The 13841-nt window shown below is 47.3% G+C and overlaps 1 protein-coding gene across 3 annotated transcripts in view; it reads left to right on the top strand.

Moving 5' to 3' along the window:
* Positions 1-13841, top strand: part of MSH3 (mutS homolog 3) — a 534775-nt gene that overhangs the window by 121344 nt on the left and 399590 nt on the right. The window lies entirely within an intron of this gene.

Raw genomic sequence — 13841 nt, forward strand, 5'->3', positions numbered from 1 at the left:
TACAAACAATGGTTCGGGATGTCCTGAAGCCAGCCCGGGTTTCGGTTTATCAGTGCATTCGCCTTCTGTGGAAGATGGTGGCCTCTTACGAGGCTCTACAGTACGGAAGGTTTCATGCTCGGACCTTCCAACTGGATCTCCTGGACAAGTGGTCGGGATCTCATCTACACATGCACCTGAGAATACGTCTGTTGCCGAAAGGCAGGATTTCACTCCTCTGGTGGCTACAACTACCTCACCTTCTGAAGGGCTGCAGGTATGGGATTCAGGACTGGATCCTTCTAACCACGGATGCAAGTTTCCGGGGCTGGGGCGCAGTCACTCAGGGGGAAACCTTCCAAGGAAGGTGGTCAAGCTTGGAATCCAGCCTTCCAATAAATATTCTGGAACTAAGCGCCGTCTACAACGGTTATCTTCAAGTGGCCCATCTTCTGCGAGATCGGGCCATTCAAGTGCAGTCGGACAATGTAACGACGGTGGCTTACATAAACCGACAGGACGGAACGAAGAGCAGAGCTACAATGTCAGAGGTAGCAAGAATCATCCTCTGGGCAGAAAAACATGCGTTGCCGCTGTCTGCAATCTTCATTCCGGGAGTAGACAACTGGGAAGCGGACTTCCTCAGCAGACACGATCTCCATCCAGGAGAGTGGGGACTCCATCCGGAGGTGTTCACGGAGGTAACAGATCTTTGGGGAGTACCTCAAATAGACATGAAGGCCTCTCGTCTCAACAAGAAACGTTGGCGGTATTGTTCCAGGTCGAGGAACCCGCAAGCCGTGGCGGTGGACGCCCTAGTGACTCCGTGGGTGTTCCAGTCGGTGTACGTGTTTCCTCCACTTCCACTAATTCCAAGAGTTATCAAACTCATAAGAAGAACAAGAGTTCAGGCAATTCTCATTGCTCTGGACTGGCCAAGGATGGCTTGGTACTCGGATCTTCTGGATCTACTGCTAGAAGAGCTAAGGCCTCTTCCTGTTCGGGAGGTCCTGCTGCAGCAGGGGCCGTTCACTTATCAAGACTTACCTTGGCTACGTTTGACGGCATGGAAGTTGAATGCCAGATATTAGCTCGGAAGAGCATTTCGAGCAAGGTTATTCCTACCCTGATACAGGCTAGGAAAGGAGTAATGTCTAAACATTACCATCATATTTGGAATAAATATGTATCTTGGTGCGAGTCCAAGAAATTTCCTGCGGTGGAGTTTCAGCTGGGACGGTTTCTCCTCTTCCTGCAAGCAGGTGTGGATATGGGCCTGAGATTGGGATCCGTAAAGGTCCAGATTTCGGCCCTATCCATTTTCTTCCAGAAACAGTTGGCTTCCCTCCCGGAGGTTCAGAACTTTTTGAAAGGGGTTCTGCACATCCAGGCTCCCTTTGTGCTGCCTACGGCAGCATGGGATCTTAACATGGTGCTGCAGTTTCTCCAATCGGATTGGTTCGAACCTCTACAGAAGGTTGAGGTCAAGTTTCTCACGTGGAAGGCTGTCACTTTGTTGGCCTTAGCTTCTGCTAGACGTGTGTCGCAGTTGGGGGCTTTGTCTTGTAAGAGCCCCTACTTGATCTACCATGAAGATGGAGCTGAGCTCCGGACATGTCAGCAGTTCCTTCCGAAGGTTGTGTCGGCATTTCATATCAACCAACCTATTGTGGTGCCAGTTTCTACTGACTCCTCATTTTCATCAAAGTCCTTTTAGATGTTGTAAGGGCTCTGAAAATCTATGTGAAGAGGACTACTCGTCACAGAAAATCGGACTCTTTGTCCTGTATGATCGCAAGAAACTTGGGTGTCCAGCTTCTAAGCAGATTATCTATCGCTGGATCAGGTTCACTATCCAGCATGCGTATTCTACGGCAGGATTGCTGTGTCCTACGTCTGTTAAGACCCTGTTATGATTCCAGTACTCCTGACCGGAGGAGATCTTATGACAATGGCCAGAGTACTGGAAGGGAATGCTGGTTACGGGAGCAGGAAAGACTAGTTGCCCCTGGTGCCCTAACTCTATTGCCTCACCCGTGCTATCGGAAATCCTTTGCGAGACTATGGTTTCTTGAGCCCCTGGCAGCCACGTTTGAAAGGCGGATTATGTCTGCCCAACTCCGGTGCCCCCCGGTCTTAGTGAGAGACAAAGGGAAATCCGAGGCAGGATGATGACAAGAGGACCTCTGACTACAACAGGCCAAGGGCAACAAGCTAACTAACCAAACTTGAAGTATGCGCGGAAAAACCACCAGATAAAAGGACAACCAAAATCCACTAGTCCATTACTCCTACCCAGCACCGCTGGATACCAGAGTGGATCTGTGGGAGCGGAATCCTCCGCAAAAGCTCCGAAACACAAATAATAAATAATAAGTAATAAAGCGGCCAAGCCGCAACACACGGCTACGCCGCGACTCACGAACACCACTGGATGTTTAACGGTGCTCAGTCAGGACTCTAGGAACAGATGACGACTTCCGAGTGCAGGACAACTGAGGACAGGAACGACCGGATACAGCAGGACTGGAAACACTCTCAGCAAACAGATACAGCATGCAGGAGGCTATTACCGGCGTCTGTATGAGGCACTGCAAGAGCATATAAACCGAAGCCCTCCAATCAACTGCTGCCAGTGCTGATTGCATGAATGCCGTGCAGCTGCCTTGCTGCACGGCCAGGAAACAGGTGCCCTTACTAATTTAAATGGACCCAGCAATGGGGAACGCGGTCCGCCAGTGGCGTCCCCGTTGCTAGGGTCCGTGCGGCTCCGTGCGCCCGGCGTCTAGCGTTGCCAGGGAGCCGGCGGCTGTACGCGCACGGCGTCCCTGGTTGCTAGGCGCCGGGCCGCACCGACGAGCGGACCCCGGCGCCTAACAGTACCCCCCCCTTGAGGAGGGGTCAAGGAACCCCTAAAGCCAGGTTTCCGAGGAAATTCCCGAAAGAATGCCCTCTTGAGCCTTGGGGCATGGAGATCCTTATCCAGGACCCAAGACCTTTCCTCTGGACCATAGCCTCTCCAGTGCACCAGAAAATAAAGCCGACCCCGGGACAATTTGGAATCGAGAACCTTCTCCACCAAGAACTCCTGTTGTCCCTGTACATCTACTGGTGATTTCCCCTGAGAGATCTTCCGAGGAAATCTACTGGAAGAAACGTATGGTTTCAACAGGGAGCAATGGAACGTATTTCCGATCCGGAGAGCTCTTGGTAAGCGTAACCGGAAAGCAACTGGGTTGATTTTTTTAATAATATGAAATGGTCCAATAAATTTGGGGCCCAATCTAGCTGAGGTTTGTCGAAGTCTAATGTTACGAGTCGACAACCATACCCTGTCTCCCACCTTAAAAGTGCAAGGACGTCGGAGCCTGTCCGAAAAATTCTCTCGAAATGCCGCTTTTCTGACGGCAAGATGCACTTTTTTCCAAATGACTCTGAGATGAGAGGTTAAGGTTAGCGAGGAAACAGAAGAATGTTGAAAAAAAGAATTAGCTCTGGGGTGAAAACCAAAAACTGAAAAGAATGGAGACACATTAGTGGAGGAATGACAAGAATTATTGTAAGCAAACTCCGCCAAAGGAAGAAACTCGGACCAATCATTCTGGAGTTTGGCTGAGTACAAACGCAAATACTGTTTTAATGATTGATTAACTCGCTCGGTCTGCCCGTTGGATTGGGGATGGTAACCGGATGTTAAAGACAATTTCATCTTTAATGAGGCACAAAAGGACTTCCAGAATTGTGCAATGAATTGTGGACCCCGATCAGAAACAATATCAGTGGGCAACCCATGAAGTCTGAAAACATGGCGGAGAAACAAAACAACCAATCCCTGGGCAGATGGCAGTCGGGGAAGAGCAATGAAATGAGCCATCTTGCTAAAACGGTCCACTACCACCCATATGACTCGGAATCCGGCTGACAGAGGGAGGTCTACCACAAAATCCATGGAAATGTGAGACCATGGCCTGAGAGGAACATTTAAGGGCATAAGTTGCCCGATAGGCAAGGAACGGGGAACCTTATGCTGTGCACAGACCTGACAAGAAAAAACAAACTCCTTAATGTCTTTAGAAAGACCAGGCCACCATACTGAGCGGGAGACTAATTCCAAAGTCTTTGAGATCCCCGGATGCCCGGCAACTTTGCTATCATGAAATTCAGTCAAAACAGTAGCTGTCAAAAACTCAGGGACGTAAAGACGACCAGCAGGAGTATTTCCAGGAGCTTGATGTTGAAGCTGCTTTAACTGGGTAAATAAATCTTGTGTGAGGCCTGCCCAAATGACTGAAGACGGAAGTATGGGAGTAACAGGACTGTTATTATGAACTGGAAGAAAACTGCGTGACAGGGCATCTGCCTTGGTATTCTTAGAACCTGGCCTAAAGGTGATAATAAACTTGAAACGAGTAAAAAATAAAGCCCAACGAGCCTGCCGGGCATTCAGCCGCTTAGCTGATTCGATGTACTGAAGATTTTTGTGGTCAGTCAATACTGAAATGGTATGTGTTGCTCCCTCAAGCCAATGTCTCCACTCCTCGAAAGCTCATTTAATAGCCAGTAACTCCCGGTTACCAACATCGTAGTTGGATTCAGCGGATGAGAATTTCCTGGACATGAAGGCACAAGGATGTAGTTCCAGAGACTCCGGATCCTTTTGAGATAGGATAGCCCCCACTCCAACCTCTGAGGCATCAACCTCAACAATGAAGGGCAATTCTGGGTTGGGATGTCTGAGGACTGGAGCTGAGACAAAAGCTTGTTTCAAGGCCTGAAAGGATAACTCAGCTTCACGTGACCAGTTGGTAGGATCCGCTCCCTTCTTAGTCAGTGCCACCATGGGAGCAACCAGGTCGGAAAAAGAATGAATAAATCTTCTATAATAATTCGCAAACCCTAAAAAGCGCTGAATTGCTTTTAAGTTGGTGGGTTGCGCCCAACTAAGGATGGCTTGGAGCTTCTTAGGTTCCATGTAGAATCCCCGAGGGGAAATAATGTACCCTAAAAAGGATACCTCCATGACATGAAACTCACACTTCTCCAGCTTGGCATATAGATGATTTTCACGTAATTTTTGAAGAACCTGACGCACCTGGGTAACATGTTGTTCAATTGAGTCAGAATAGATCAGGATGTCGTCTAAGTAAACGACCACGAATCTTCCTAGAAAGTCACGGAGCACATCGTTAATGAGATCCTGGAAAACTGCCGGAGCGTTAGACAAGCCGAACGGCATCACCAGATACTCGTAGTGACCCGACTGAGTACTGAAAGCCGTCTTCCACTCATCTCCAGACTTGATTCGGATGAGGTTATATGCTCCCCTCAGGTCAATTTTAGAAAAAATCACAGCCGAACGCAGCTGATCAAAGAGAACAGAAATCAGCGGCAGAGGATAAGTATTTTTAACTGAGATCTTATTCAGGGCTCTAAAGTCAATGCAAGGTCTGAGTGATCCATCTTTTTTCTCTACAAAGAAGAAGCCTGCACTTAAAGGGGATTTAGATGGCCTGATAAATCCTTTCCCTAGACTCTCCTTAACATACTCATTCATGGCCGCAGTTTCTGGCCCAGATAAAGCATATAACCTTCCCTTTGGCAATGTGGCACCGGGAATTAGCTCAATAGCACAATCATAAGGCCGATGGGGAGGCAGAATGTCCGCATTGCCCTTGGAAAACACATCAACAAAGTCCTGGTATTCCACGGGAATGAGTTCGGGAATGGCAGCAGCTATTCTAACGGGAAACGTAATACATTCCTTATTACAGATGGTACCCCATTGTGAAATCTCCCCCGACTGCCAATCAATGGTGGGATTATGAAAGGCCAGCCAAGGGTGACCCAGAACCACTGGAACTGCTGGGCAATGGGTAAGGAAGAACTCGATCTTTTCGGAATGAAGAGCTCCTACCGTAAGTAGTACAGGAGGTGTACAGAGGGAAATAACCCCATTGGACAAGGGACTCCCATCTAAACCATGCATGGTGATACACCTACCCAAGGCTAACTGAGGAATACCTAAGGCCTTGGCCCAAGTTAAGTCCATAAAGTTCCCTGCAGCTCCACTGTTGACAAAAGCCGACACCGAAGAACTGAGGCTGCCAAAGGAAACTTTAGCTGGGACTAAAAGGGAGTTATTCGAGGAGATAAGCTGCAGACCAAAGTGAATCCCCTCACAATTCACTTGGTCGAGGCGTTTCCCGACTTGTTCGGACAATTACGGGCAAAATGTACCTTACCCCCACAGTACAAACAAAGACCAGAGTTTTGCCTTCTGGCTCTTTCTTCTGGAGACAGTCGGGAGAAACCCATCTGCATGGGCTCCTCTACGTCCTCAGGAATGGAAAATACACATGGAGTAGTCCTGACTGGTGCTCCTTTTTCAGCCCTCCGCTCTCTGAGACGTCGATCAATCTTAATAGAAAGCTCCATGAGTTTATCGAGTGTCTCAGGAGCGGGATACTGAAGGAGACTGTCCTTTATAGACTCAGATAAGCCGAGGCGAAACTGACTGCGCAGGGCTGGGTCATTCCAGCCACAGTCGTTTGACCAACGGCGAAACTCTGTACAATAAACCTCTGCAGGATTTCTACCCTGTCTGAGAGCGCGTAACTGACTCTCAGCGGATGCCTCTCTATCAGGGTCATCATACAAAAGCCCTAAAGACCCCAAAAAAGCGTCGACTGACAACAATGCCGGATCCTCTGCTTTTAAACCAAATGCCCAGGTCTGAGGATCCCCCTGGAGCAAAGAAATAATGATTCCTACCCGCTGAGATTCAGTACCTGAGGAGATCGGTCTTAAACGAAAATAAAGTTTACAGGATTCTTTAAAATTAAAAAACTCCTTCCTATCACCAGAAAAACGGTCAGGCAAGTGCATTTTTGATTCAGGGACTACCCTCGGGGAAGTTCGTAAAAGATCTTCCTGCGACTTCACCCGCAGGGAAAGATCCTGAACCATCTGAGTAAGTTCTTGAATCTGGCTGACTAGGAGCTGACCAGGATTTGGCCCTAAACCTGTGGGATTCATGAGGCCGATAACTCTTAAAAAACTGAATAAGGAAAAAATCAAACCCTGTTTAATTTTAAGTTTTGGTTTGGCCGGTAATAATGTTATGATTCCAGTACTCCTGACCGGAGGAGATCTTATGACAATGGCCAGAGTACTGGAAGGGAATGCTGGTTACGGGAGCAGGAAAGACTAGTTGCCCCTGGCGCCGTAACTCTATTGTCTCACCCGTGCTATCGGAAATCCCTTGCGAGACTATGGTTTCTTGAGCCCCTGGCAGCCACGTTTGAAAGGCGGATTATGTCTGCCCAACTCCGGTGCCCCCCGGTCTTAGTGAGAGACAAAGGGAAATCCGAGGCAGGATGATGACAAGAGGACCTCTGACTACAACAGGCCAAGGGCAACAAGCTAACTAACCAAACTTGAAGTATGCGCGGAAAAACCGCCAGATAAAAGGACAACCAAAATCCACTAGTCCATTACTCCTACCCAGCACCGCTGGATACCAGAGTGGATCTGTGGGAGCGGAATCCTCCGCAAAAGCTCCGAAACACAAATAATAAATAATAAGTAATAAAGCGGCCAAGCCGCAACACACGGCTACGCCGCGACTCACGAACACCACTGGATGTTTAACGGTGCTCAGTCAGGACTCTAGGAACAGATGGCGACTTCCGAGTGCAGGACAACTGAGGACAGGAACGACCGGATACAGCAGGACTGGAAACACTCTCAGCAAACAGATACAGCATGCAGGAAGCTATTACCGGCGTCTGTATGAGGCACTGCAAGAGCATATAAACCGAAGCCCTCCAATCAACTGCTGCCAGTGCTGATTGCATGAATGCCGTGCAGCTGCCTTACTGCACGGCCAGGAAACAGGTGCCCTTACTAATTTAAATGGACCCAGCAACGGGGAACGCGGTCCGCCAGTGGCGTCCCCGTTGCTAGGGTCCATGCGGCTCCGTGCGCCCGGCGTCTAGCGTTGCCAGGGAGCCGGCGGCTGTACGCGCACGGCGTCCCTGGTTGCTAGGCGCCGGGCCGCACCGACGAGCGGACCCCGGCGCCTAACAGACCCACTCTACTCGTAAGGTGGGTTCTTCCTGGGCGGCTGCCCGGGGTGTCTCGGCTTTACAGCTTTGCGGAGCGGCTACTTGGTCGGGGTCGAACACGTTTGCAAAGTTCTACAAGTTCGATACTTTGGCCGCTGAGGACCTGAAGTTTGGTCAGTCAGTTCTGCAGGAGCCTCCGCACTCTCCCTCCCATTCTGGGAGCTTTGGTACATCCCCATGGTACTAATGTAGACCCCAGCATCCTCTGTAGAGTATGCTGGGTGCCCGCCCAGCGCTTCGTGATCCTGCAGTGGTTACTTTGTTCAGTGGTTTAGTACTGTTTTATTACTTGGTTAAGTGATATTGTTCAGCCGTTGCTGATGTTTCAAGCTAGTTAGCTTGGTTTGCCTTGTATGTGTGAGCTGGAGTGAATCTCGCCACTATCTGTGTAAATTCCGTCTCTCGAAGTTGTCCGTCTCCTCGGGTACAGTTTCTAGACTGAGTCTGGTAGGAGGGTCATAGAGGGAGGAGCCAGCCCACACTCTCAAACTCTTAAAGTGCCAGTGGCTCCTAGTGGACCCGTCTATACCCCATGGCACTAATGTGGACCCCAGCATCCTCTACAGGCTACGAGAAAAGGTTTTACCGGTAGGTAATTAAAATCCTATTATTCTCAGCAGCATAGCATCTTTCATTACTGGAGGGTGTGCAATTTAGAGCCATTTCCCCTGGAAGGGATATTTAGCAGATTGACATCTGCATGATAATCTGCAGCGACTGCGCCCCCCAGCCTTGCGTCACCAAGCCTCTGCAGTGGCTGCAGGGACTTTAGTTATGCCACTGCTTAGTAGTCAATTAGATTGGTGGTTATTTCGCCTGAAACCAAATTGGATTGCCCGAACAAAAATGCAAGTGGAACATCCCAAAAAATGTCCTTTTTCGCAGAAATTGTTCAGATCTGCTAAGATTTATTTATCGCAAACATACTTTTTCCCTACTGAATGTAATTTTAAGAGCTGGGGTGGCCTGTGTGCCATCTTCCAGTGGCAACATCTTTCCAGCGATATATATGGAAAAATGTTGTGCAGAATAGAGCCAAGATCCTAGCACAGTTCCAGAGTATATGCTAGCTCTTGTATGGAGCTATTTTTCAGAATATATCACTGGAAAGATGGTACTGCCAGATGAATATAGGCAGCAGGGGGCAGTCATAATGGTTGGTCATGTGTGAAGGGTTTGTGGCGCAAGCCCCCAAGGGCCCTTGTGCATTGCATACCCTGCATCGTGATTGATACTCCACTGATTAGTGGTAATTATAAATAAAAAGTAATTTCTTCACCTACAGTATACACAAGATAAACTATTCTGTACAGTATTTCCAGGCCGCGGTCAGAGTCCTGAGGTGTCTTTCACGAAGGTTACACCATTTTTTTTATTTTTTTATTATTATTTATTATTATCCTTTATTTATATGGCGCCACAAGGGTTCCGCAGCGCCCAATTACAGAGTACATATGCACATAATCAAAACAGGAAAACAGTGACTTACAGTTGAAGACAATATAGGACAAGTACAGGGCAACTAAGCATAACTACACCAGTAAACATAGAGATAAGTTCCAGGTGGCCAAAAAACTGCGGGATCTGGGCAGTTGAGGATTATTAAAGTAAGAAACGTATAAGCACATGAGGGAAGAGGGCCCTACTCGTGAGAGCTTACATTCTAAGGGGAGGGGTAGACAGACAGGGGTGACACAGATGGGGTACATAGAGAGCGTGGTACAGAGGGTTAGGTTGAGATTTGGCTAGGTTTGGTAAAGAAATGGGTCTTAAGAGCCCGTTTGAAGTTTTGTAGAGAGGTGGAGAGTCTGAGGGGGAGAGGTAAAGAATTCCAGAGAAAGGGAGCAGCACGTGAAAAATCTTGAAGATAGGAGTGGGAGGAAGTAATCAGAAGACAGGAGAGTCGGCGTGCATTAGCGGAGCGAAGAGGACGGGTGGGAGAGTAAAGGGAGATAAGGTCAGAGATGTAGATGGGAGAGGAGTGGGTGAGAGCTTTGTAAGTGAGTGTGAGAAGTTTGAATTGGATTCTGAAAGGGAAGGGAAGCCAGTGGAGGGCCTGTAGGAGAGGGGAGGTAGACGTAGTGCGTTTGGTGAGGAAGATGAGCCGGGCAGCAGCATTGAGGATAGATTGGAGTGGAGAGAGGTAATTGTCAGGAAGGCCAGTTAGGAGGAGATTACAGTAGTCCAGTCTGGAAATAATCCGTGAGTGAATAATGATCTTAGTGGCATCCTGGGTGAGAAAAGGTCTGATTCTGGAAATGTTTTTGAGATGACAGTGACAGGTTTGTGAAAGGTGCTGAATGTGTGGTTTGAAGGAGAGGGAGGAGTCAAGGATTACGCCAAGACAGCGTACTTGGGGGCTAGGGGAGATAGTCGTGCCATCAATGGATAATGAGATTGTGGGAGGTGAGGCTGTGCGGGAGGGTGGGAAGATGATCAGCTCAGTCTTAGACATGTTGAGTTTAAGAAAGCGCTGAGACATCCAGGAAGAGATAGCAGAAAGACAGTTTGAGGTACGAGTGAGGAGAGCCGTGGAGAGATCAGGGGAGGAGAGGTAGATTTGAGTGTCATCAGCATAGAGGTGGTATTGGAAGTTAAAAGAACTAATGAGTTCACCCAAAGAGGACGTATAGAGAGAGAGAAAAGGAGAGGACCAAGAACAGAGCCTTGGGGGACACCAACAGTTAGTGGAAGTGGGGGGGAGGTAGCATCATGAGAGGAGACAGAGAAGGAACGATCAGATAGGTAGGAGGACAGCCAGGAGAGGGCAGTATCACGCAGACCAAGAGAGTGAAGGATTTGCAGAAGGAGAGGGTGGTCCACAGTGTCAAAAGCAGCAGAGAGGTCAAGAAGAATAAGCAGAGAGTAGTGGCCCATAGATTTGGCTGCATGGAGGTCATTGCAGACTTTTGTGAGGGCAGTTTCAGTGGAGTGGAGAGAACGGAAACCAGACTGGAATGGGTCAAGCAGTGAGTGAGAAGAAAGAAAGGCAATGAGGCGATTATAGACAATACGCTCAAGAAGTTTGGAGGCAAAGGGGAGGAGAGAGATGGGTCGATAGTTGGAGAGAGTGTTAGGATCAAGGGTAGGTTTTTTAAGAATAGGGGAGACAAGAGCATGCTTGAAGGCAGAGGGGACAGTGCCTGATGAAAGGGAGAGATTGAGAAGGTGGGCAAGATGGGAACAGGCAGAAGGAGAGAAGTAGCGGAGGAGGTGGGAGGGGATAGGGTCGAGCGGGGAGGTTGTGGGGAGGGGGGGGGGGGGGAACGGATGAGGGCCATGACTTCCTCGCCAGATACATGGGAGAAAGATGTCAGAGTTGGTAAGAGGGAAGGGGAGGGGTGGCAAGGGATGGGTGGTGGCTGGTCTGGTGGGATGTGATATCCTGACGTATGGAGTCAATCTTGGATGTGAAATAAGTGGCAAAGTCAAGAGCAGACAATGAGGATATATCAGTCTTCATCTTAGACTTGTCTGTGTGTGACTAATTTTGAAGTGGGTGCAGATAAACCAATATGTAGCCAATCAACTCATCAGAATTCTAATAGCAGTACATAGTATATGAGTGTGCAGTTATTGCTGCAGGCAGTGTGACGTTATGAATGAGGACAGTGCAGAATGTGACAGACGTGGTGTCGGGATGTTTAGGAGAGAATAATAGAGGAAAGTGGCTGGTTGATGGTGGATGGATTCCCGATACAGCATAGACTAATGATGTCACTCTTGTCCTTTGGTTTCATGAATATTGTGGCATCACGCACCTCTCTATTAAATATCCCACTTTTTATTAAAACACTAACTTACGAAAACTACTGGTGCACTTGAGCACGATGGAGAATAGTTGTCGGTATGCCGGGTGTCGGGATTCCGGCGCCGGTATACTGTGCGCCGGGATCCCGACATTCTGCATACAGAAGACCACCCCCCTTGTAAGCTTCCTGCTGTGTTCCCTATAATGTAAAGAAATCACGTAATAGACATTTACAAAGCTCAACTCTGCCCATCCCAGCGTATACAGTCTAGTTTGTCTATGGGAGCAGAATACTTACATTTTGCTGTAAATGTACGGTGAGTTTTCTGCTCACAGGCTCTATTGATCTCTATGCAGTCTAGTGAAAAGGGATATATGTCCAGCGCCACATCATTAGGAACAACCTTTTCTGAATGCAACAGTTCATTTGCAGCTCCCAGGGATTAGGAAGGCCTCCAGTCTCCTTCAACACATTTAAAATGGCAGATGTCTGTCTCTATCCCTCGGCGTGGAACAGACCAAACTATAAAACAAAATCCAGTATTGTGCATTTCTTTTTAACATGTGATTTTAGGACAATTAGAGGGAGATGTATTAAGCAGTGATAAAAGTGGAGAAGTAAACCAGTAGAGAAGTTGCCCATGGCAACCAATCAGCATTGACGTAACATTTAGAATTTGCATACTATAAAAGTATACAGAGCAGTTGATCGGTTGCCATGGGTAACGTCTCCACTTTTATTACTGCTTAGTACATGTCCCTTAATGTGCCATTTATCTTATTCATGTATAGTATTTTTATGTCAGGCTGCTGCTTGTTCGTTATAGCTCAGCGTTTATTGCTATCGTTCCAGCGACTCGTAAATTAGGATTTAGTATGTAATTGGATTTTATACTTTGTCTTCACTAGGACCAATTATTGAATTCTGGATTGTAGCTCAAATTAATTTGTAAATAGCTTTGATTCTGGGAGACTGTGTAGGTCAGATCAGCAGCCATTTTAAATGATGCTGAGGTAAAAAGTTCTTTTAAACTGCTAGATGTTCATATTTCTGAAGATATGTCATGAACCGTGAATATTTTGTACATGGTTAAAAAGGCACAAAAGCGCCTTTATTTCCTTAGGAAATTACGAACAGTAAATTAGTCCATGAGGAACCTGGTGTATTACTGCCGTTGTGTTGTAGCGAGCATATGGGCTAACTACATTACAGTTTGGTTATCAGAATAACCCAATGGCCGGTGATGTACGATTACAGCTGGTGGTATATTCGGCCGACCGTGTAATTGGCATGAAGCTGCCATTCAGTGAAGACTTGTCAAATGCAGTCTTAGGAAGTCAGATAGTATGGTTATGGATTTTAACCACCCCAATCATAATGTGTCCTCCTTACTGCCATCTGAAAAGCGCTTTAGATGTATTAAGACAAAAGACGTAGGTAGAAAGTTTAATTTTTTTCTGTCAGCTATTGTTCAAATTTATTTTTAAATAAGCGTATTTAGATTGTATTTTATGTCCAATCTCTGCTTTTACTGGGCAGATGGTAATTTCAGGAATTGTATTTCATTGTCATTTTATTTTTTTTCTGTTGTATTTATGACAATAAAGTCTCAAATGATACCATGGACTACATTTGTCTCTATGCAGTGAACCATACGCTCTCTACTCAAATAGATTTTAAATATGCAGCAAAAAAGTAACTGCAAGAGAATGAGGCTCATAGCGTTATTTTGCAGTTTGTATGGACGGTGTACACATTATAGGAATCATTAGGTTGCTTGGTGATACAATTAGTATGCCAGGAGTATTTAACATGTGGCCCTCCAGCTGCTGTGCACTATAAATCCCAGCATGTCCTGCCACAGTTTTGCCATTAGGGGATGCTAAAAACTGGCAGGGCATGCTGGTATGGGTAGTTACACAGCAGCTGGCCGCATGTTGAATACACCTGCACTATGCATTCTGTGGCTAAGTTGTGGGGGATT

The sequence above is a fragment of the Pseudophryne corroboree genome, chromosome 1 (genome assembly GCF_028390025.1).
Source record: "Pseudophryne corroboree isolate aPseCor3 chromosome 1, aPseCor3.hap2, whole genome shotgun sequence".
Classification (NCBI taxonomy): domain Eukaryota; kingdom Metazoa; phylum Chordata; class Amphibia; order Anura; family Myobatrachidae; genus Pseudophryne; species Pseudophryne corroboree.